This window comes from Schistocerca piceifrons, chromosome 4 (assembly GCF_021461385.2).
Source record: "Schistocerca piceifrons isolate TAMUIC-IGC-003096 chromosome 4, iqSchPice1.1, whole genome shotgun sequence".
NCBI classification, from domain to species: Eukaryota; Metazoa; Arthropoda; class Insecta; order Orthoptera; family Acrididae; genus Schistocerca; species Schistocerca piceifrons.
The window spans coordinates 64,595,568-64,620,286 of NC_060141.1; the positions used below are offsets into that span (position 1 = coordinate 64,595,568).

The window sequence follows — 24,719 nt, forward strand, 5'->3', positions numbered from 1 at the left end:
CACGGCGCCTCGACGGGACAACGTACCTGGACTTTCTGCGCAACACTCTGCTTGAGAATGAGCGTTTGGCAATATGACAGGTTGTCAGGTTTCTGCATGATGGAGCACCGTCCGATCATCCGCATTACAATTCGTCGACACCTCAACAACATCTCCGCCGGACTTAGGATAGAACGCAGAGGTCGTGTAGCATGGCCCACTAGGTCATCGGTCTTAAGCCCCGTTGATTTTTACTTCTGGGGCATATGAAAAACATTGTTTATGCTGAACCAGTTCGTGAGATGAATACACTTCAGTAGCGTGCTGTTGACGCTGTGACGCTGTTTGGAGAGAGGCCGGGACGTGCAGAGAGATGCGGCAATCCATGATGCGACGTGTGAACGCATGCATTGCGTCTCATGGAAAATGGTTCAAATGGCTCTGAGCACTGTCGGACTTAACATCTGAGGTCATCAGTCCCCTAGGACTTAGAACTGCACTCCTGGAAATTGAAATAAGAACACCGTGAATTCATTGTCCCAGGAAGGGGAAACTTTATTGACACATTACTGGGGTCAGATACATCACATGATCACACTGACAGAACCACAGGCACATAGACACAGGCAACAGAGCATGCACAATGTCGGCACTAGTACAGTGTATATCCACCTTTCGCAGCAATGCAGGCTGCTTTTCTCCCATGGAGACGATCGTAGAGATGCTGGATGTAGTCCTGTGGAACGGCTTGCCATGCCATTTCCACCTGGCGCCTCAGTTGGACCAGCGTTCGTGCTGGACGTGCAGACCGCGTGAGACGACGCTTCATCCAGTCCCAAACATGCTCAATGGGGGACAGATCCGGAGATCTTGCTGGCCAGGGTAGTTGACTTACACCTTCTAGAGCAAGTTGGGTGGCACGAGATACATGCGGACGTGCATTGTCCTGTTGGAACAGCAAGTTGCCTTGCCGGTCTAGGAATGGTAGAACGATGGGTTCGATGACGGTTTGGATGTACCGTGCACTATTCAGTGTCCCCTCGACGATCACCAGTGGTGTACGGCCAGTGTAGGAGATCGCTCCCCACACCATGATGCCGGGTGTTGGCCCTGTGTGCCTCGGTCGTATGCAGTCCTGATTGTGGCGCTCACCTGCACGGCGCCAAACACGCATACGACCATCATTGGCACCAAGGCAGAAGCGACCCTCATCGCTGAAGACGACACGTCTCCATTCGTCCCTCCATTCACGCCTGTCGCGGCACCACTGGAGGCGGGCTGCACGATGTTGGGGCGTGAGCGGAAGACGGGCTAACGGTGTGCGGGACCGTAGCCCAGCTTCATGGAGACGGTTGCGAATGGTCCTCGCCGATACCCCAGGAGCAACAGTGTCCCTAATTTGCTGGGAAGTGGCGGTGCGGTCCCCTACGGCACTGCGTAGGATCCTACGGTCTTGGCGTGCATCCACGCGTCGCTGCGGTCCGGTCCCAGGTCGACGGGCACGTGCACCTTCCGCCGACCACTGGCGACAACATCGATGTGCTGTGGAGACCTCACGCCCCAAGTGTTGAGCAATTCGGCGGTACGTCCACCCGGCCTCCCGCATGCCCACTATACGCCCTCGCTCAAAGTCCGTCAACTGCACATACGGTTCACGTCCACGCTGTCGCGGCATGCTACCAGTGTTAAAGACTGCGATGGAGCTCCGTATGCAACGGCAAACTGGCTGACACTGACGGCGGCGGTGCACAAATGCTGCGCAGCTAGCGCCATTCGACGGCCAACACCGCGGTTCCTGGTGTGTCCGCTGTGCCGTGCGTGTGATCATTGCTTGTACAGCCCTCTCGCAGTGTCCGGAGCAAGTATGGTGGGTCTGACACACCGGTGTCAATGTGTTCTTTTTTCCATTTCCAGGAGTGCACTTAAACCTAACTAACCTAAGGACATCACACACATCCATGCCCGAGACAGGATTACAACCTGCGACCGTAGCGGTCGCGCGGCTCCAGACTGTAGCGCCTAGAACCGCTCGGCTACTCCGGTCTGCTCGTCCCATGGAGACCACTTTATCATCTGTTGTGGCAAGGATGTGAGCAGCTCTGTACTGTGTTCTGGGACGATTTGTTGTCGTTGCACACAAACTGTCCATTTTCGGACATATGTTCATAGGTCCTTTTTCCCTCCTTTTCCAGTCAAGAATCCGTCCCAGCGCTTTGTCGGTTTTATTAATGTTCACCCCGCGTGATGCGGATGTACGGCCTTCCGCGGTGGCGGCGCTCGCCACGCCCCTTCCCGTGGCCGGTGGCCGCCGCCGACACAGACACTGCCCAACCCCCACCCCCAGCCCTGCCCGTACTTTGGTCCCGGAAGGCCGCAACTTTCTCCCGCTCGCCGGCACACACCTCACCGACGCTTCCGCACGCCGTATCGACGCTCGGCCCTCCGTCAGGGCCGCATTATCTCGCAGCTGAGTGTCTGCTTACGTAAGCGTTCGACGTTAGCGGCCCACGCCTTAGCCCGGCGCCACCTATCTCCCACTCCCACTATTCTTCGATTTGCGCCGGGCAGCGCGCGCTTTCTCCCCGACAGTTTACGCAACAGCCGAAAAGCTGTCCCAGGCGGCCACGCTCCAGCAGTTTCGAGGCGTTCGTCGCCGATCTTCGCTTCTCCGCTACGGGCAGAAGGGCGAGCCCGTATTGCATTTTCACCCAAGTCTGCCTTCTTCTGCTCCTACTCTCTACCGTACTTGTGCATGCTGCACTCGTTACTGCTTCCCTCGTGCTGCCACAGAAGTGTCGATTCGTCAACTTCCTAGCCAATTTCAACTCCAAACGGACTTCCTTCACTTTTCTAATAGACACAATGCGGATAACTTCTTAAACTGGGCCAGTGGTCATCAAACCGCGAAATGTTCGTGCGCCCTGTCGTTCTCAGTCGCATTTTATAATACACTAGCTGGGGTACCACGCTTCGCTCAGGGAGCTGATATGAGATTGCGTGGTAGCTGGAATATAAGGATAAACTTTAAAGTATAAGAGGTACAAAAAAATTTATTGAAAACATATTCTAACTATTTACAATACTTGTTTATAAACAACACTTTTCATTTTGTTACGCGGGGTATATATGAGGGGGGACCCAAAAGTAACGGGATTGTTGTCATAAAAAATTTATTGATGAAACTTTTTACAAAATTACTTCAGTCACCTTCAAAATACTCTCCATTACATGCGATGCACTTCTCAAGTCTCTTTTCCCACTGTTGGAAGCATGTTTGGAACTCTTCAAGTTGGATATTGTCCAGTGCCCTTTGCGAAGCTGTTTTTACCGCCTCCACATCGTCATAACGCTCCCTTTTTAGAGTTTTTTTCCATTCGTGGAAATAGGAAAAAGTCGCACGGGGCTAGTTCCGGCGAATACGAAGCGTGGGAAACGACAGACCACTTCTAAGATGCGAAATACTGGGTTACTCGTAAGGCCGTGTGTGCTGGAGCGTTGTCGTGATGCAGAAACCAGCCACCTGATAGTCAAAGTTCCGGGCGTTTCCTCCTCACATCCTCTCGCAGACGCCTTAAAACATCCAAGTAAAAGTGCTGGTTAACAGTTTGGCCAGGGGGTACGAATTCCCGATGCACAATTCCACGAACATCAAAAAAGACAATGATCATCGTCTTCACATTTGACCTCACCTGTCTTGCTTTTTTTGGTCTGGGAGAGTTGGGAGTCCTCCACTGGCTTGACACTTGCTTGGTTTCTGGGTCATACCCGTAACACCAACTCTCACCCACTGTAATGACTTTGTTCAAGAAGTTTGGATCACGTGCAATCTCTGTTTTCAACTCCTGACACACATTCATGCGGATGGTTTTTTGCTCCTATGTGAGAAGGCGCGGAACAAATTTAGCAGCAACACGTCTCATGTGCAAATCCTCACTCAAAATCCGCTGGCACGAGCTCCAACTGATTCCTGTCTCTGCTGAAATCTGGTCGATCGTTTGGCGATGATCCTCAAATGGCTCTGAGCACTATGGGACTTAACACCTATGGTCATCAGTCCCCTAGAACTTAGAACTACTTAAACCTAACTAACCGAAGGACATCACACAACACCCAGTCATCACGAGGCAGAGAAAATCCCTGACCCCGCCGGGAATCGAGCCCGGGAACCCGGGCGTGGGAAGCGAGAACGCTACCGCACGACCACGGGCGATGATCCTCGTTGATCTTTTGGCGGACCTTTTCATTCTCCTCATTTCGCGATGTTGAAGGGGGTCCAGAACGAACTTGGTCTTCAACACACATCTCACCACGTTTAAAGCGCCCACACCACTCGAAAACCTGTGTGCGGCTCATAGTGTCCTCCTGGAAAGCTTCCTGAAGCATTTAGTGTGTCTCCGCTGCAATTTTTTTTTTTTTTTAGGAAGGAAACAAAATTTCACATACACTCTTTGTTCTTTTATAGTTGCCATAACGACTTCGCAGAGGTAACCCGCCAACAGTCAGAGAAACACAATACCACACTTGCACGTCCAGCTCTACACTGACGCCGTCTGCACAGCTGTTTCATGAAGGTATCTACTAACACCATCTAGCGTGAGAACCCTGCACTACGAGTGGCAGCGCCCTCGGAGTCCGGTTTCTTTTGGGTCCCCCCTCGTATGTACAAGTTTTTCGAATTTCTAACTCGAGAGCAAGTTACGCGTTGTTGACCGTGAGAGAAGAAGCAGTCTTTGAGGTTGACGCCGCAATGTTTAAACTTTGACCTTGCGCTTTGTTAACTGTGGAACTATAGACTAATCTAAATGGAAATTGCAGTCTTTGAAACAAGAATGACTGTTCAGTAGAGATTAGTGGTATTCTGGGGACAAATAGTGTGTGTCTTTTGTACTTTTCACTGATAAGTTCGGCTTCGATGATGTTATTCGATAGCTGTTTGACGGTCATCCTTGTTTCATTACGAAGTTCGGTGAAGATATTTCTATGTAGTATGATCGGAGATCCAACTTTAACTCGAAGGCGGTGTAATGGCATTCCTGGTACTTGCGAGGAGTTTAAAAATCCGTAGGGAAGTTCACACTTTCTACAAAATTCACCGTCGCGTCGATCGATTTGTGTATTTTCTCTCCACCGGGAATTTTCTCTTGAATATCAAAGTTGATATTGTCGGCAATTGTAAAAATTACTGCGGAGATGCTTCCAGTGGTGATAATCGAATTCCTCCATTCATGCAACAGAATCCTGGTGTTTCACTACTGAATTTTTTTGCGTTACAAAATTCGCAAATGTTACCCATTTTTCCGATTACGACATCTTTGTGTTTGTTATATTCTTTCGTCGGATTGTAGTGGAATGCTTCATTCATTAGGTTGTACAGTTTACTCGCCCTCGTCCGCGCTTCTAGTAGGCTACGGGCTTGAGTTCGCAGTCTTTTATCATACGATTGTGTCGCAATTCTTGATTCCTCAACCCGTTCATTTCGCTGCTCTTCGGTTTCTTTGCTTCTCACGGTGCCCATACTCGTTCGTTGGGAACGTAAGCGTGCTTCGCGCTCTTCGACGGTTTAGTTTTTTTCGCTGTTCTTTATGTTTCCCCCATTTTGCTTCAGAACTGGCAAGATCTCCTTCTCGTTTACGTTCAAGCATTGTCTAAAACATAAATCAAATCAACTTTTTGTTAACGAGTACACTACGTACACTTTACAAACTTTTCGCACTTGATTTTAGATTTATATTCAGTCGCTTATATTGAGTCGCTACTCAGACTTCAATGTTTGTTTTTATTCAGTCAGTGCACTACTTTTACCGTTTCTCTCTTCGTCACTGATAATAAACCGACGTTTGAACCCACAACTGGTCTTGCTTTATATGCGCCTACCAACGGATAGCCCCACCAGTGGCGAATTCCAGAACATACCAAAAAGGCTTCGAATGGTCCACAATGTTGCAAAATATTCCACAACATTATAGAATGTTCCGGAACGTTCCACAATGATCTGGGATGTTCCCGAACATTCTGGAATCTTCCCGCATGTTCTAGACTATTCCCGAACATTCCAGAATATCCCGGATCACTGTGGAATATTTCAAACATTCTGGGATGTTGTGGAATGCTCTCGTGTACTCTAGAATGTTCTGGAAAGTTGTTGAATATTCTCGAATATTCTGGAATGTCTTAGAAATTTCTAGAGGGCGAAACTTCCCACCCCTTATATCTTCAAAAGCACGCCCTTCGGGTAACAATGGAAACCTTCTTCACGAAGGGGGGATAGAGGGCTACCACACCATATAGCTCCCTTGATCGTACCGTGACTCGTTTCTGAGTTTTAGCGGCACGAACATTGTACACTAGCTTCTGCAGTATGCATTGATAGTATGCTAACAACCAACAGCAGAATCCAAAAACGTCAACTAACGTTAAGAGCTTCTTCACAGGGCATTTTCCCAGATCATTGTCAGTAACAAACTAAAATACTTAGAAAGACAGTAATATTTTGAGACGTGCTTAATTTTAATTGACGTGGTGCATTCATTCGTGAGGTACATGAAGTTTGCCGCTTACGTCAGGGGCAGAGGGGTATGCAGAGCAACCACTGCGGGGTAACAGAAGCGAAAGGAGGAGTACTTTTTTTTTTTTTTTTTTTTTGTCTTCCAATGCCAGCAACTCATGAGCGTGACAACTAGCACCGATCAGCTGTTAATGGTATAAATGTCAAACGAAGTAACGTTGATTCGTGAACGAGCGTTATAGAGACGGACATCATTAAATGTAGTACACGTTTGTAGGAAGTAATATGAAACAAAATTAAGGCTGTTGTAATACAATGCAACAAGTAGAAGAATAATGAGATTCAAAATATTTAGTGTGATCGTGTCTCATATTTCACTCACTGTCATTAATTAATGTAACGTACTAATTTACGTAGGTTACCAATTAATAGTAAGGTTGTGGGAGAAGGTGTGGTAAGGTGGCCAGGAGAGGAAAAGTGGTTTTTGCCTTGAACAGCGCAGCTGCCTGCCGACAAGTGGTCAGACTAGTCCTAATGTACATCGCTGTTGTTTTGAATGAGACTGTCAGAGGAAGCTTGTTCTGTTATTTTTTAGCATTCTTGTTACCTCACTGTGTAAGTAGGGTGTTTAGGTTTTTATGTTGGTAACGCCACGTAGCGCTCTGTATGAAAATCATTGACTGTTCTGTGCGCAGTGTGTGGCTGGTTTGCATTGTTGGAATTTGCTATTGTAGTGTTGGGCAGTTGGCTGTTAACAGCGCGTAGCGTTGTGCAGTTGGAGGTGAGCCGCCAGCAGTGGTGGATGTGGGGAGAGAGATGGCGAAGTTTTGAGAGCGGATGATCTGGACGTGTGTCCATCAGAGACAGTAAATTTGTAAGACTGGATGTCATGAACTGATATATATATATATATATTTTGACTTTTGAACACTATTAAGGTAAATAAATTGTTTGTTCTTTATCAAAATCTTTCATTTGCTAACTATGCCTATCAGTAGTTAGTGACTTCAGTAGTTTGAATCTTTTATTTAGCTGGCAGTATTGGCGCTCGCTGTATTGCAGTAGTTCGAGTAACAAAGATTTTTGTGAGGTATGTGATTCATGAAAGGTATAGGTTATTGTTAGTCAGCGCCATTCTTTTGTAGGGATTATTAAAAATCAGATTGCGTTGCGCTAAAAATATTGTGTGTCAGTTTAGTGTTGGTCAGAATAGTCAGAAATGTCTGAGTACGTTCAGTTTTGCTCAGCTGTTTGAAAATCAAATAATGTAAGAGGTTTATCAGCACAGTAATTCACTAATTTTTCTAAGGGGGCGTTTCAACTGGCATGGAGAGTAACGGTATTTTATCATACCAAAGTCTAAACAACGTCTTTTGGCCTACAGATGTTGCTCCTTGTTATTTTTTCTGTCTGATAGTTTCACTTCTGAACGACTAATGCCGACACGACGTCCGATCGGGAAAAGTGACCACACTACTCGTCGAGAAAACTGGCCAACGTGTTCAGCCCAGTAAGAGAAAGTTGTCATCTGCCATTCTATGCCTATGTGACAATTCTGAATTGATAAAGTCACGGTATTTAAAAGCGTTCTCATCTGTGATATTTGGACTAACACGAAAGTCCGGCTCCGCGGAGTGGCCGCGCGGTTTGAGATGCCATGTCACGGATGGCGCGGCCCCTCCCGCCGGAGGTTCAAGTCCTCCCTTGGGGATGGGTGTGTGTGTTTGTCTTAGCATAAGTCAGTTTAAGTTACTTTAAGTAGTTGTAAGCCTAGGGACCGATGGCCTCATTTGCCGCGCGGGATTAGCCGAGCGGTCTTAGGCGCTGCAGTCATGGACTGTGCGGTTGGTCCCGGCGGAGGTTCGAGTCCTCCCTCGGACATGGGTGTGTGTGTTTGTCCTTAGGACAATTTAGCTTCAGTAGTGTGTAAGCTTAGGGACTGATGACCTTAGCAGTTAAGTCCCATAAGATTTCGCACACATCTGAACATCGCACACATTAAAACATTTTGAACAAAAGTCCGACTCAAAACGGTCTGTTGCAGCCGCCTGATATTCTCCCAGCCACTAGGGCGTGAAGACGCCTAGAAAATGTGCCACAAGGACGTGTGATACCATGTTCAAGTGCTAAGTTTCTATCAGTAACAATACTTTCGTGAAATTTGAATTTACCTTTGAGTGGCCACTTTACTGCCCGTCTCCCTCCTCCTCCTCCTATGCGGCCCGAGGTGTGGCCCTACATTGTCAGTACTGTCTCTTAATCAAAAAAGGTTCGTCGCCCACTGGCCTAGGCGGTTTCGATCATGAGAACAACGACTTTAAAAATACACGCAAAATCTCAGGATACTTTTGGATCAGTATCTTAAAGCATTAACTGCTAACCCACACTGTTTACACAGGTTCACACAAATTTTGAAAAATAAAGAAAAAGTATTCGCTCCGTGTAACAAACCCACACTGTTTACGCGGGTTCACACAAACTTTGAAAAAAAAAGAAAAAAACATTCGCTCCGTACCGGCCGCTGTGGCCGAGCGGTTCTAGGCGCTTCAGTCCGGAAACGCGCGACCGCTACGGTCGCAGGTTCGAATCCTGCCTCGGGCATGGATGTGTGTGATGTCCTTAGGTTAGTTAGGTTTAAGTAGTTCTAAGTCTAGGGGACTTAGAGCCGTTTGAACCTTTTTTTTATTGGCTCCGTGTAACATATAAACTATATTTATATGTCACTCATCCTATAATATTCACAGCAACTTAATCATGGCTTAATGAATAGGTTCAAATTAATTTTAGCCAATGGCCTTGCCGCAATGGTAACACCAGTTCCCGTCAGATAACCGAAGTCAAGCACTGTCTGGCGGGGCTAGCACTTGGATGGGTGACCATCCGGTCTCCCGAGCGCTGTTGGCAAGCGGGGTGCACTCAGCCCTTGTGAGGCAAACTGAGGAGCTACTTGATTGAGAAGCAGCGGCTCCGGTCTCGTAAACTGACATGCGGCCGGGAGAGCGGCGTGCTGACCACATGCCCCTCCATATCCGCATGCAGTGACGCCAATGGTCTGAGGATGACACGGCGACCGGTCGGTGCCGCTGGGCATTCATGGCCTGTGTGGGAGGAGCTTCTTTTCTTGTTTTGAGTTCAAGTTGATTTTAAGATGAAACTTCCTGGCAGATTAAAACTGTGTGCCGGTCCGAGACTCGAACTCGGGACCTTTGCCTTTCGTGGACAAGTGCTCTACCAGCTGAGCTACCCAAGCACGACTCACGCCCCGTCCTCACAGATTTACTTCCGCCAGTACCTCGTCTCCTACCTTCCAAACTTTACAGAAGCTCTCCTGCGACTGTGTGCCGGTCCGAGACTCGAACTCGGGACCTTTGCCTTTCGCGGACAAGTGCTCTACCAGCTGAGCTACCCAAGCACGACTCACGCCCCGTCCTCACAGATTTACTTCCGCCAGTATCTCGTCTCCTACCTTCCAAACTTTACAGAAGCTCTCCTGCGAAAGTTTGGAAGGTAGGAGGTGAGGTACTGGCGGAAGTAAAGCTGTGAGGACGGGGCGTGAGTCGTGCTTGGGCAGCTCAGCTGGTAGAGCACTTGCCCGCGAAAGGCAAAGGTCCCGAGTTCGAGTCTTGGCCCGGCACACAGTTTTAATCTGCCAGGAAGTTTCATATCAGCGCACACTCCGCTGCAGAGTGAAAATCTCATTCTGATTTTAAGTTGTCTGCCAAATAAAAATAAACGCGTTAAAGCCAAACTAAAAAAGGCACAAGCGTTGATCTCACGAGTTACAACAGTGAGAGAGTATTGCGTTGTAGACTTGGACTACGTTTCCGCTGAACGGTAGAGTTCACTTGCGGCTTTCAGCAGAGCAGGAGGTGCCACTTTCGCTGACCAATTTCGTAGCAAATGATGTTCGGTAAAACTTCACACGGGGTCGCTTCTCTCTTCGTCAACGTAACAACAGCTTATACGGATAAACTTAAGTCGCTGAGAGCTGAGTACACTGCTTAGTGGAATGCAAAAAAATTAATATGTGTAGCCTCACCGCCAGATGATATGGTGCTGTTATAAACACTAAGATAAGAGCATAACAAGTTGTTTGGAATGCACAGCGCGTTACACTGAGAAGCTAACGCGCCTCAGTCTCTGCCTCCCAATCTCTGATACTCACTTCAAGAAATGTGGAAGCCACTAAACAAACCATAAGCATAAACTTCCTGTCAGCGTCGATATTCATCAGAACGCTATATTCGAGCTGAGGTACTGTGACTTCCTGCGTCGTAAAAGAGCGTTAACGGCTCGATTAGTCTTCCAGATGGCCGCTGAAACTGTATGCGTGCGTGCGAGCGTTTGTGTGTGTGTGTACGATGAGCGCAATTGCATGCCAGCAACGGGAAAGACTTCCGTTGACCTAACCTACAACCCAGACCGTTAGTTTTGGCATCGGCACAGAGGTCAACGACTCTGTAGTGCTCATCGCTGCGGTAATTATTTTTCTACATACATAACGCTATATGGCAACGGCCTTGCCGCAGTGCATACACCGGTTCCCGTCAGATCACTGAAGTTAAGCGCTGTCGGGCGTGGCCGGCACTTGGATGGGTGACCACACGGGCTGCCATGCGCTGTTGCCATTTTTTGGGGTGCACTCAGCCTCGTGATGCCAACTGAGGAGCTACTCGACCCAATAGTAGCGGCTCCGGTCAAAGAAAACCATCATAACGACCGGGAGAGGGGTGTGCTGACCACACGCCCCTCCTATCCGCATCCTCACTAAGGATGATACGGCGGTCGGATGGTCCTGATGGGCCACTTGTGGCCTGAAGACGGAGTGCTAACGCTATAAACGTATGTATACTTCTCTATGTCATATGCTACGGTATAAAACTCTGTATCTACTTAACATGGCAGTAAGTTCACTTTATGGTATTTTCACTCGTTAAGTTGTGCGTTCCATTGCCTTGAGTGCCGCGCTTCCACTTAGTACTCATTTTCTGGATAAGACCTGTGAATATTATGCGACCACAAATGAAGACTGATGTCAGAATACTGAGAAGCAAATGTTTTCATGTTTTCGTTTTTTCCAACAGAGACTCAACACATCGATTAAGCTTGCTTGCTTTGTTAAGAGCGCATCCTTTCACAGCTCCAGAACACGTTGCGACGAAAGTACAGGCGGAAGCTCTTAGACTCTCTACAGGAGAAATAAAATGACAAGAATGTACTGGAGATTTCATAATTAATTCCATGTCTTGGAAAAGGTGACCCTTTTGTTATAATAAATAAACACCATCCAGATCACAACTTTTTATTTACCGACAACCGGTTTCAGTCTTCGCTGCAGATCATCTTTAAACCTGGCGCCGGAAAGTGCCATTTGTCGACGTTGTGTGAAATTAATATAAAAGCCAAGGGTGTGGTGGGAAAAAAAAAAAAATCGTACAGTCGTGTAGTCGGGGCCGTACCTAAAGGTGATCTGATTCGCAGACCGAAACCAGATGTCGGTGAATAAAAAGTAGTGTATTTTTTTTTAGTAGTGTACATTGTTAAATTTGCCGAGAACTGCTCGAAGAAATACTGCAACAAATAAATTGAGAAGCTAAGAACGCGTATTCGAGGACGTTATTTCTTAGTCATTTTTAGTCACTGAAAGTTTTAATTGCCTACAATCGCTATGATATTCCATTGGACCAGAGTAAACTCTAAAAAACTGCAGAAGAACAATGTTTCTCCTCACCTTGAACGGTCTAACTCTGCGAACAGTTATGTTATACTGCGCTTCGCTGACTTGAAGGGGAAGGGAAGTCAACGTCGCGAATGGTTTAGATATGGTCACAAACGATTCCTTCCCGCTTCTCTTTAAAATGTAAGTTTCCACTCCACCTATGTCCTTTCTTTTCCTCTAAATTAATGCTAGGAATCCGTTTGAGAATCTCTATAAAATAACTAGTTTTGTTTTACCACGGTTCATAACTATATAAGTTGCGCCAAACCTTTGGGCTCAAGGTTATACAGGTGGTAAAGGATCCTAAACCGAACACTTTAGTTAAGAATGTAGTATTCGAAATGAATATAAAGTTTAATATTTACCTGACAAATTTAACGCATTGCAGTAACTTAAGCTAATAACAACTGTTTCCAAGTGATGACCATCAGTCACAGTGCTTGTATTGCAACAATAATCCATTGAGCTTAGGTGTGGATAAAAAGTCGCCTGTTCACAGTGCTTGTACACGGCGTCCGTCGTAGCGGTATAGTTGTTGCTCTCAAGTGTGCATATTGCATCCTTTGAAGTGTGCGTTTTATGAGCAAACTGACCGGTGCTTATGACGAATCTTCATTCATTCCCGGCATCTCCTCAAATTGCACTGCTGGAACAACTGTTTGTCAACAAACTTGGCCGTCTCTCTGAGACCTGAAAGATCTTGTTTCTACCTACGCCAGTAACTTTCTTCCAATTATGATTAAGCCTGCTGCGGAACTTCCTTCTGTAGATGGGTCCTGCTTTTCGGGCACTGTATCCTTCTGGACCATACATTAAATTAATACCTGCAATTTCCTCTAATGAATAATGCTCCACCTTCGAGAACCCCTCACGGAACTACAAAGAGTGAGGTACTCCACTGCGGACATATTATATAAGACAATGTATATTTTTTTAGAATGAAATTTTCACTCTACAGCGGAGTGTGCGCTGATATGAAACTTCCTGGCAGATTAAAACTGTGTGCCGGACCGAAGTTTGGAAGGTAGGAGATGAGGTACTGGCAGAAGTAAAGCTGTGAGGACGGGGCGTGAGTCGTGCTTGGGTAGCTCAGTCGGTAGAGCATTTGCCCGCGAAAGGCAGAGGTCCCTAGTTCGAGTCTCGGTCCGGCACACAGTTTTAATCTGCCAGGAAGTTTTATATTTTTTTAGGTTGTGTCATCAGAGAAACATTAACGGTTTACTAACACGTGCCCCATTTGCATTGTTCATACAAGACTTCGCACTGCCTAAGAGAGTAATTTGGGTCAGCTGGTTCCAAAACTCAAAGTTCTCAATTTACGGTCCTCTACAGTGTCTTGGGACACGTTGCGTACGCATCTTGTTTTAGAACGTTGATCAGTGACCTGCAGTTAAAGCTGAATCCTCGCATTGTTGTACACACAGATTCAGTGTGGTCTAGAGGGATCTCTATAGACGTACACTATGTGATCAAAAGTATCCGGACACCTGGCTGAAAATGACTTACAAGTTCGTGGCGCCCTCTATCGGTAATGCTGGAATTCAGTATGATGTTGGCCCACCCTTATTTGACTTGATGACAGCTTCCACTCTCGCAGGCGTACGTTCAATCAGGTGCTGGAGGGCTTCTTGGGAATGGCAGGCCATTTTTCACGGAGTGCTGCCTGAAGAGAGCTATCGATGTCGGTCAGTGAGGCTTGGTAAGATGTAGGTCTTCAAAAACATCCCAAAGGTGTTCTGTAGGATTCGGGTCAGGACTCTGCGCAGGCCAGTCCCTTACAGGGATGTTATTGTCGTGTAACCACTCCGCCACAGGCCGTGCATTATGAACAGGTGCTCGATCGTGTTCAAAGATGCAATCGCCATCGCCGAATTGCTCTTCAACAATGGGAAGCAAGAGGGTGCTTAAAACATCAATGTAGGCCTGTGCTGTGATAGTGCCATGCAAAACAATTAGGGGTGTGCGCCCCCTCTATGAAAAACACAACCACACCATAACACCACCGCTGGCAGATGATGTTCACCGGGCATTCAACATACCCACACCCTGCCATCGGATCGCCACATTGTGTACCGTGATACGTCACTCCACACAACGTTTTTCCACTGTTCAACCGTCCAATGTTTACGCTCCTTACACCAAGCGAGGCGTCGTTTGGCATTTACCGGCGTGATGTGTGGCATATGAGCAGCCGTTCGACCATGAAATCCAAATTTTCTCACCTCCCGCCTAACTGTCATAGTACTTGCAGTGGATCCTGATGCAGTTCGGAATTCCTGTGTGACGGTCTCGATAGTCTGACTATTACACATTACGACCCTCTTCAACTGTCAGTCAACAGACGAGGACGCCCAGTACGCTTTTGTGCTGTACGTGTCGCTTCATATTTCCACTTTAGTATCACATCGGAAACAGTGGACCTAGGGATGTTTAGGAGTGTGCAAATCTCGCGTACAGACGTATGACACAAGTGACACCCAATCACCTGACCACGTTCAGAGTACGTGAGTTCCGCCGAGCGCACCATTCTGCTCTCTCATGATGTCTAATGACTACTGAGGTCGCTGATATGGAGTACCTGGGAGTAGGTGTCATCAGAATTCGCGTAATATGAAAAATGTATGTTGTGGGGGGTGCCCGGATGCTTTTGATCACATAGTGTATGGCTCTGAGCACTATGGGACTTAACATCTGAGGTCATCAGTCCCCTAGAACTTAGATGTACTTAAAGCTAATTAACCTAAGAACATCACACACATCCAGGATTCGAACCTGTGACCGTAGCAGTGGCGCGGTTGCAAACTGTAGCGCCTAGAACCGCTCGGCCACACCGGCCGGCCCGCAATTACATTGTTCGCCCAAAATACAGAAATACGTCCGATCACATTAGAGGCATGCCTAATCAGTCTGCAGTAATAACCATATTCCAAAGGGTTTACAGTTTTTCTTCACAAATGAATTTCTGTTTATTTCGATTACTATTTCATAAATAAATCGAGAAATAAACATAGTAAGCAATACAGGATTCCGTAATTAATAATAGAAATGTTAAGTATGTTAATAATTCGTAATTTCAAATGCTTCTAAAAAAATAATTTTAACTGCACATTCCGAGATGGTTATTATCAGTTGTAACATCGAGAATAAAGTAATTCCTTTTCATAAATTTTAGCTCGAAATGTAACATATTGTGTGTGAAATTATATGAAAGTTTTCAGAAAAGCAGCTGAGATAATATTGACGTGAATGAGATTTTCATTCCATAGCGGACTGTGCGCTGATATGAAACTTCCTGACAGATTAAAACTGTGTGCCGGACCGAGACTCGAACTCGGGACCTTTGCCTTTCGCGGGCAAGTGCTCTACCAACTGAGCTACCTAAGCACGACTCGCGACCCGTCCTCACAGCTTCAATTCTGCCAGTACCTCGTCTCTTACCTTCCAAACTTCACAGAAGCTCTCCTGCGAACAGGTCACGAGTTCGAGTCTTGGTCCGGCACACAGTATTAATCTGTCAGGAAGTTTCAATATTGACCTGTCCAGAATTTTAAAAACAGTGCTGGTATCGACAACTGCTGTTGATGAATAGTAATGCTAGAGAAGTATGTGCCGTTGCAGTGTCGATTTCTGTGTGCTGGTAAGTCCGGGATCCAGTAACAACTCTGTTATGATACCCTGCTAGCTCGTGTTTTGTTCGCGAAACGACAGTGCTGAACTCTATCGAACACCTTCCGGAAGTCGAGGAACGCGTCCTTTGCCTGCGGCGCCCTGGATCTCGAGGACGGACAGAGCAACGCGCGGCGCGTCGCTGTCTGGACCGACGCTCCTTCCCCAGCGCCTCGCGCGGCTGTCGGTCCCCTGCTTCCTGGCCTTGCAGTGGCGCCGGCAGGTGCGGCCTGCTGCAGAGGCGCGGCGAGTCGGCCAGCGGGCAGCGCAGGTGTGGCGGGTCCGCGGCGCGCATAGCAGAGGCCGCGGAGCCTGTGGGTGCCCGCGCTCAGAGTTACCGCTAGCCGGCCGGGCGCCAGCGCCAGCGTGGGGTCACGCCGGGTCGCCGCGGGTCGCGCCGTTCCTTCACTTGCGTATCACGAGCAGCTGCCTCGCCATAACCCTGTGCGTGTGTCCCGGTCTGACAAGGGGACGCCACGGCGTTCGGAGAACGGATTCACTTCAAACTCCCTACACTTCAGTAGTCCACGAGGGCAAGATAATGCGCACGTAGTAAGGCGTGCTAGTTCGGTGATTTCGTGAAAATCGCAAGGGAAGTTTTACGCGTCAGTAATGTACTGCTGCGTTACGGCCCTGAGCGCGAGCTGGCGGCGGGTATGCGGTTAGCGTTCAGGCTCCATAATCGGTCGCTCCCTCGATCGACACCCGCTCGTGTTTATTATTATTATTATTATTTTCGCTTATTCCCATTTAAGAGAGCGTTTGAACTTGGATTCCTTTATGATGATTGTTTATGTTTTTTCTGAGCCCAAATTTTCTTCATGTGTTCACTGTGTTGTTTCTTTCGCTCCGCTGTCCATTTGCATCCTGGTCTCTTCTGTGTTGTGGTGTCAAATTTATGTTTTTTGATGATGTTCCTGAATTCAGTTCTATTTTCTGCATCGTTTACTGTTATGTGTGCTTGTCTGAGGTCCTCTTCAACTTCTTTTATCCATTTTGTTTTTCCCCTGCCTGAGTTGATGACTTTAAGAATTCGCTTTGAAATTCTGTTTTCATTCAGCCTGTGGATATGTCCGTAGAACTGCATTCTTCTTTTCCTTATTGTATCCGTAATCTTGTCTCTGTATTTATATAATTCTGATGTTGGTCTCTTCTTCCAGATTCCTTGCTCTTGTATCGGGCCAAAAATTTTCCTGACAATTTTCCTTTCTTGTTTCTCTATTTCTTTGATTTTAGTTTGCCCACCTATTTGTGTTGTTTCAGATGCATACAGTGCCTCCGGAAATACGACAGTGTTGTAGTGCCTCAATTTTGCGTTAATGGATATGGACTTTTTGTTATAATAGTTCCACGTGAGTTTATATGCTTTCTGTAGTTTTTTTATTCTTTCCTCATTGGCCTTTAGGTTGATCCCTGATGGCTGGATGATTTCTCCCAGGTACTTAAAATGTGGTACTTGTACAATTTTCCCATGGGTTGTTACAAGAGGCAATTTGTCTTGTGGCACTCTTTCTGTGTACTGGGTTTTCTCATATGAGATTTGCAGGCCAGTTCTTTGTGCAATTTCGTGTAACTTCTCTATGGCGTTAGTGGCTTCTTTTCTATTATTTGTGAGGATTGCAAGGTCATCCGCAAAAGCTAAACACTTCACATTGAATCTATTATCTTTTCTAATGCCAATTTGGATTCCTTTGACTTCTTTTTCCCATGTCCTGATAATTTTTTCAAGAATGATATTAAAGAGTAATGGTGAAAGTCCGTCACCCCCTTCGCACTCCAGTTTGGATTTCAAATGGTTCCGAGATATCCCCCATAAATTTAACCTTGGAGACTGTATCAGTTAATGTTTCCCGCTCGTGTTTATTTTATTTATTTTTTATTTATATTATTTTCAACACTAGTCACACATATTAGAGTTCAAAGTTAATATGATGAAAAGACACCTGTATATGCATGAACTTTCATTGTATTTCTAGTGTTATTCGACTGTTTGCTAAATTTTATTATCACAACAAATGTTAATATTTACGATACCACTATCGACGAGCAAACGACCAAACCCATAAAGTTTCCCTCAAAATGTGTGCCTGTCGTCATTTTCCAAAAACCCTTATATCCGCAATGGTGTAAGGTTATATTATGTTACGTTAACCGGGGACCTAGAAACGACGGAGAGGCTCCGTCCCCGCCGCAGCCGCGGTGGTCCGCAACCCCACGACGACTACCGCAGTCCACTTCACCCCTCCGCCGCCCCACACCGAACCCAGGGTTATCGTGCGGTTCGGCTCCCGGTGGACCTCTCCAGGGATCGTCTCACACCAGACGAGTGTAACCCCTATGTTTGCAGGCCGGCCGAAGTGGCCGTGCGGTTCTAGGCGCTGCAGTCTGGAACCGCGAGACCGCTACGGTCGCGGCTTCGTATCCTGCCTCGGGCATGGATGTGTGTGTGATGTCCTTAGGTTAGTTAGGTTTAACTAGTTCTAAGTTCTAGGGAACTAATGACCTCAGAAGTTGAGTCCCATAGTGCTTAGAGCCATTTGAACCACTTGAAACCCTATGTTTGCGTGGTAGAGTAATGGCGGTGTACGCGTACATGGAGAACTTGTTTGCGCAGCAATCGCCGAGGCGGAATAAGAAGAACCAGGCCGCATTTGCCGAGGCAGATGGAAAACCGCGTAAAAACCATCCACAGACTGGCCGGATCACCGTACCTCCACACAAATCCGCCGGGCGGATTCGTGCCGGGGACCAGGCGCTCCTTCCCAGTCCGGAAAGCCGTGCGTTAGACCGCACGGCCAACCGGGCTGGTGTAATGTACTGGAACTGCTTTGAACCTGGCCGCTTCGATGTGCAGGCGCAGGTTTCGGGGACTAGAGACAGGCTTGGAAAGCTAAAGTCAAACATCGATAAATAAAGGTGTAAATAACTTTATTCAGTAGTACAATGAGTTACAATAAAACAGAATATGACGGTAATGTAGGAATAATCGTCGGATGTGCTTTTAACATTACACGTTCCAGGATGATACTTTTCCATACAGACGCCGAAAACATGAATGAATATGTGGAATGAATTCAGTTTTCCCCCGTGCACAACAAATTTAAGTTTTTATAAAGAAAAACAAAGCTGTTCGACATTTCCAAAAATTTTTCTTTCTTCCGACAGTTTGCAACCAAACCAGACGTAACGCAACATTTGCATACATATCGATGCCCAAAATTGACGGTGTGCGATTGAATGCATTTTAATAGCATCTTCATGAGAAGGAATTTTTCGTTCGTTTTCAATCAAGTGTCAATAAGTTTGAAGGCGCTTGATAAAGCTTGAACTTGCCTACACAAACAAAAGTCGCATGATATTTGTTGTAATGACAAAAATTAGTAAACAGTCAAATACATCGGAAATTCAAGAGAAGTTCATGCAAATACACGTGTCATTTCATCATGCTAGCCGGCCCTTGTGGCTGAGCGGTTCTAGGCGCTTCAGTCTGCAACCGCGCGACCGCTACGGTCGCAGGTTCGATTCCTGCCTCGGGCATGGATGTGTGTGATCTCCTTAGGTTAGTTAGGTTTAAGTAGTTCTAAGTTGTAGGCGACTGATGACCTCAGAAGTTAAGTCCCATGGTGCTCAAAGCCATTTGAACCATTTTCATCGTGCTACCTTTCCCTCAATATAATATGTACGAAATAATACGACTAGCGTTGAAAATATATAAATAAAAAAAAAGATGAACAGAACTCAATCCAGCGAGCGACCGATTACGGAGATGGAACATTACGCTAATGACGGCCGCCTAATACGTGCTCAGGGTCGCAAAGCACCGGTACATCACTGAAGCGTAGAACTTCTCTTACGATGTTCTCAAAACGGCCTCTGCAGTACGCCTTACTTTTTGCACATTATATTGTCCTAATGGACTATCAAAAGTGCACAAAGTCTGAAGTAAATCCGTCATCCGAACGTCGCGGCCTCCTCTTCTCACAAGGGAACCTCCCCATCGCACCCCCCCTCAGATTTAGTTATAAGTTGGCACAGTGGATAGGCCTTGAAAAATTGGACACAGATCAATCGAGAAAACAGGAAGAAATTGTGTGGAACTATGAAAAAAATAAGCAAAATATACTAACTGAGTAGCCCATGCGCAAGATAGGCAACATCAAGGATAGTGTTAAATCAGGAGCGTCGTGGTCCCGTGGTTAGCGTGAGCAGCTGCGGAACGAGAGGTCGTGGGTTCAAGTCTTCCCTCGAGAGAACAGTTCAACTTTTTTATTTTGAAACAGTTATTATCTGTCCGTCCGTGCGTCCGATGCGAGGTAACTGCGCCGAGGTATGGGGACGCTACACCTAAAAAAAACATCGAAACACACGACGTCAGTCGACTACAGCGCACGGAAGAGAGAGTATTCCTGCTAACGAGGCTCCCTGGCTGGCAGTTGACTGTTCGCTACTTTGGACGAGAGTGCATTAAATACGTGAGATGTATTCCGTGGGCAATATGAATCCAGCAAAACACAGACACTAAACTTATTACAGTGAACAGAGACGTCATTGAACGAACGTACAGATCATAACTTTGCGAAAATAAAGAAAGTAAACTTTTTACTCGAGGGAAGACTTGAACCAAGGACCTCTCGTTCCGCAGCTGCTCACGCAAACCACGGGACTACCGCGCTCCTGAGCTCACGTTATCCTTGATGTTGCCTATCTTGCGCATGGACTACTCAGTTAGTATATTTTGCTTATTTTTTTCATAGTTTCACACAACTTCTTCCTGTTTTCTCGATTGATCTGTGTTCAGTTTTTCAAGGCCCATCCGCTCTGCCAACTTATAACTAAATCTGAGGGGGGTGCGATGGGGAGCTTCCCTTGTCAGCAGGAGGTCAGCTCTCGCAGGCGTGGTGAGCGTCCTTGAACACTTCACGAGCGGCGCGCCAGCGACCATGTTTGTCCCCTCTGTTGTTCCATCGTATCATGGAAACCGTCTCAGAGTTCAAAATGGTTCAAATGCCTCTGAGCACTATGGGACTTAACTTCTGAGGTCATCAGTCTCCTAGAACTTAGAACTACTTAAACCTAACTAACCTAAGGACATCACACACATCCATGCCCGAGGCAGGATTCGAGCCTGCGACCGTAGCGGTCGTGCGGTTCCAGACTGTAGTGCCTAGAACCGCTCGGCCACCCCGCCCGACTCGTCACAGGGGATCTATGTAAATACTACATATTCCGTATGCACTACCTATTATGTTAAAAAAAACAACTCGCATAAAAACGGGATTTTTCCGGCGCCCATACCTGGCTTTCTATGGGTGTCAGAAAGGCAGGGTCAAGTGGTTATGCTACTAATGTGTAAATGTCATCATTTTATGTACTACATATGCACTGCTGCAACAATAAATCGTGAGTGAATTGGAAACCCCAAAAAGGGTGTACTAATTTTTTCCGATACTGCGTTGCCTACGTCGTTCAAAGAACCCCTCATCAAATTTTGCATCAATTATAGAATAGCAGCGGGAAGCCAACTGCGGTGGCAGAGTGTATTATACGAGCCGCAGCACGCCCGCTGCCTGCTTGCGCTACACCAGTGTGGGGTAAGCGGCGGATACGTGGAGCCTGCAGTTGCGGCAGCGCGGCCGACCCGGTTGCGGGTGGGAAAGACTCGCCACCGAGGCGAGATGTGGCCGGGTGAGGCGAGGTGAGGCGAGGTGAGGCGGTACCGTTGCTGGGAGCTGGGAGCTGTCCGCGGGAAGATGGGCGCCGCTGCCACAGCTTGCTGAAAATAGCGGCGGAGTGGCGCCGGTCTGGTCCCGCTAACTGGGGCCGGGCGCAAGCACAGCTGCCGAAACCAGTCTCCAAAAACTCCAAATTAGTCACTGTTTGGAATTATGTTTTCCTGGAGACACATGCTTCTCAATTTATCTTCCTTAAGGATAGAAGCTGGAGCAATGGATTAAAATTTGTGATAAGGCCGGGACATGAGGTCAGGTCTCTTGCTTACTAGGCAGAAACGTTGCCCATTCAACTACATCTACATCCATACTCCGCAAGCCACCTGACGGTGTGTGGCGGAGGGTACTTTGAGTACCTCTATCGGTTCTCCCTTCTATTCCAGTCTCGTATTGTTCGTGGAAAGAAAGATTGTCGGTTTGCCTCTGTGTGGGCTCTAATCTCTCTGATTTTATCCTCATGGTCTCTTCGCGAGATATACGTAGGAGGGAGCAATATACTGCTTGAGTCCTCGGTGAAGGTATGTTGTCGAAACTTCAACAAAAGCCCGTACCGAGCTACTGAGCGTCTCTCCTGCAGAGTCTTCCACTGGAGTTTATCTATCATCTCAGTAACGCTTTCGCGATTACTAAATGATCCTGTAACGAAGCGCGCTGCTCTCCGTTGGATCTTCTCTATCTCTTCTATCAACCCTGTGTTGTACGGATCCCACACCGGTGAGCAGTATTCAAGCAATGGGTGAACAGGTGTACTGTATCCTACTTCCTTTGTTTTCGGATTGCATTTCCTTGGGATTCTTGCAATGAATCTCAGTCTGACATCCGCTTTACCGACGATCAACTTTATATGATCATTCCATTTTAAATCACTACTAATACCTACTCCCAGATAATTCACACAATTAACTGCTTCCATTTGCTGACCTGCTAAATTGTAGCTAAATGATAAGGGATCTTTCTTTCTATGTATTCGCAGCACATTACACTTGTCTACAGTGAGATTCAATTGCCATTCCCTGCACCATGCGTCAATTCGTAGCAGGTCCTCCTCTATTTCAGTACAATTTTCCATTGTTACAACCTCTCGATATACTACAGCATCATCCACAAAAAGACTTAGTGAACTCCCGATGTTATCCACAAGGTCATTTATATATATTGTGAATAGCAACGGTCCTACGACACTCCCCTGCGGCACACCTGAAATAACTCTTACTTCGGAAGACTTCTCTCCATTGAGAATGACATGCTGCGTTCTGTTATCTAGGAACACTTCAATCCAATCACACAATTGGTCTGATAGTCCATATGATCTTACTATGTTCATTAAACGACTGTGGGGAACTGTATCGAACGCCTTGCGGAAGTCAAGAAACACGGCATCTACCTGGGAACCCGTGTCTATGGCCCTCTGAGTCTCGTGGACGAATAGCGCGAGCTGGGTTTCACACGATCGTCTTTTTCGAAACCCACGCTGATTCCTACAAAGTCGATTTCTAGTCTCCTGAAATTGAAGGTCGTGTTAAGGAGGACGCTGGACGAAGGAAGTCAGTGCAGGGGTGCTGGCCACATTGCCGTGGTGGTGTAAAGGTTAGTATATCTGACAAGTAAGCAGGAGACCTTCGTTCAAGCCCTTGGTGTACCACGTATTTTAATTCATTGTTTCAGCTTCTATCCTTCGCCAGAGTTTGATTTTAAAAGGCTTTTATTGGCGTAGACTCAGTCATAAACAGTACTGCAACTGTATTAACATTTTTCTAGAAGTGCCCCATTTTAAGTTTTAACAAAAATAATTTTTACAGGAAGGATTCCTTTGCATAAATATTTGCCTATACAATTTATACATTCTGTCAAACGTTCGAACCAATTCTGAAAACATTTTTCCCACTCCACGTTTGGTGCTTCAAAAACACGGCTGTGGCGAGTTGAACAGCTTGAGATGATGCAAATGTCTTTCGAAGGAAAAGGGACCGATAAGAAGTCGTCACGCGACAAATCAGGTTTAGTACCCGTAGTGAGACACTAATCCCACGTTTTCCTCCATCGTATAATCACTTATTGTTAGGTGTGATAAGTGACACCTAGCACTGTCATCACGAAGAAAATACGACGTTTTCCGTTATTTCTCCTCACTTCAGCGATTACTTGTGCCAAAAAGAAAGAAAGAAAAAAAAATATATCTTTCAGCGTTAACTCTTCTTCGATCCTCTAAAGCAGTGCTCGTGAAATTCTTTTCCTCAGCAGCCAAAACTAACACTGTTGGACTAGTACTTTATGAATCCCCAATAGTAAGGATGCAATAAATTGGCTTCCAGCCCCCAAGTATTCAACGTTTTCGGCACCATCCGCAACACTCCACGTCGACTGTTCCTTGTTTCAGACTCCTGTCACCCTCAAGGAGCCCAGAGCTGTGACCCTGCAATACTGATGTGTTGTCTATGTGAAAGGATGGTTAACTGATTAGTAACACTAGTTGCACATACATTTAGTGAGCGCCATATGAGGCACGTTGTATGGCGGCCTCGTTGTAGGTGGCACAGAAACCAACAGTCTCAGGTATGCAGAAGAGACTCTGATCAAAGCAACAGACAAACATCAACTTCCAATCATGCGAAGGTTGACCGAACCAAACAGAGAATATGGCCTTGAAATCAATAACACAAATATCAAAGTGATGTTTGTAGATCGCCCTACTGACAACAGACCTGACCACACGGGAACTGCTGTCTACAAGGTCGTCAAGAAACACGGCATCTACCTGTGAACCCGTGTCTGTGGCCCTCTGAGTCTCGTGGACGAATAGCGCGAGCTGGGTTTCACACGATCGTCTTTTTCGAAACCCACGCTGATTCCTACAAAGTCGATTTCTAGTCTCCTGAAATTGAAGGTCATGTTAAGGAGGACGCTGGACGAAGGTAGTCAGTGCAGGGGTGCTGGTCACATTGCAAGTATTTACGATTTGTTGTCAGAGACACTGGACATTGCGAGCCTGACGTCCGTAGGCGCATTTAGATTGCGACAATTTATACAGCAAAACTTTCTCGCATCTGGAAGGACAACTGCGTCACTGGCAGGATAAAGCTCAGCCCCGTCCGGACTCCAATCTTCCCAGTCAGCAGAAACT

The 24,719-nt window shown here is 46.6% G+C and overlaps 1 pseudogene; it reads left to right on the forward strand.

Annotated features, from left to right (window-relative positions):
- Positions 1 to 10,994: 10,994 nt before the first annotated feature.
- On the forward strand, positions 10,995 to 11,112 carry LOC124796662 (annotated as a pseudogene).
- Positions 11,113 to 24,719: the final 13,607 nt, after the last annotated feature.